General features: G+C 41.6%; 1 protein-coding gene across 1 annotated transcript in view; it reads left to right on the plus strand.

Moving 5' to 3' along the window:
* CSUI_003312 (uncharacterized protein) overlaps positions 1-310 on the plus strand; it is a gene marked incomplete at its 3' end in the record, with an annotated part of 15,889 nt that overhangs the window by 10,614 nt on the left and 4,965 nt on the right. The window lies entirely within an intron of this gene.

Genomic DNA, 310 nt, shown 5'->3' on the forward strand with positions numbered 1-310 from the left:
TACGTATACATATGTATATGCATCCTGGTAGTGTCTCTCTCTGTCCTTATATACATATGTCTGTGAGTGTATGCGAGTGTATGGTGTACATGTTTCTCGTAAATATGTATCACGTACATTCGGATATCTGCCTCATACGAAGGCTACACATATGCACACCTCTCTCTGTATATAGATATGTGCCATAGTCTGTGCCTGACACATGAAGTTCCCTCTCTGTCTTCTCCGCCGTCTCTAAGGTAGACGTCTGCATGCACACCTTCTAGTTTTTCTGAACGTCTCTTGCATTTGCTTTTCTTTCTTTCTTTCT

This window comes from Cystoisospora suis, assembly GCF_002600585.1.
Source record: "Cystoisospora suis strain Wien I chromosome Unknown contig_1450, whole genome shotgun sequence".
Classification (NCBI taxonomy): domain Eukaryota; phylum Apicomplexa; class Conoidasida; order Eucoccidiorida; family Sarcocystidae; genus Cystoisospora; species Cystoisospora suis.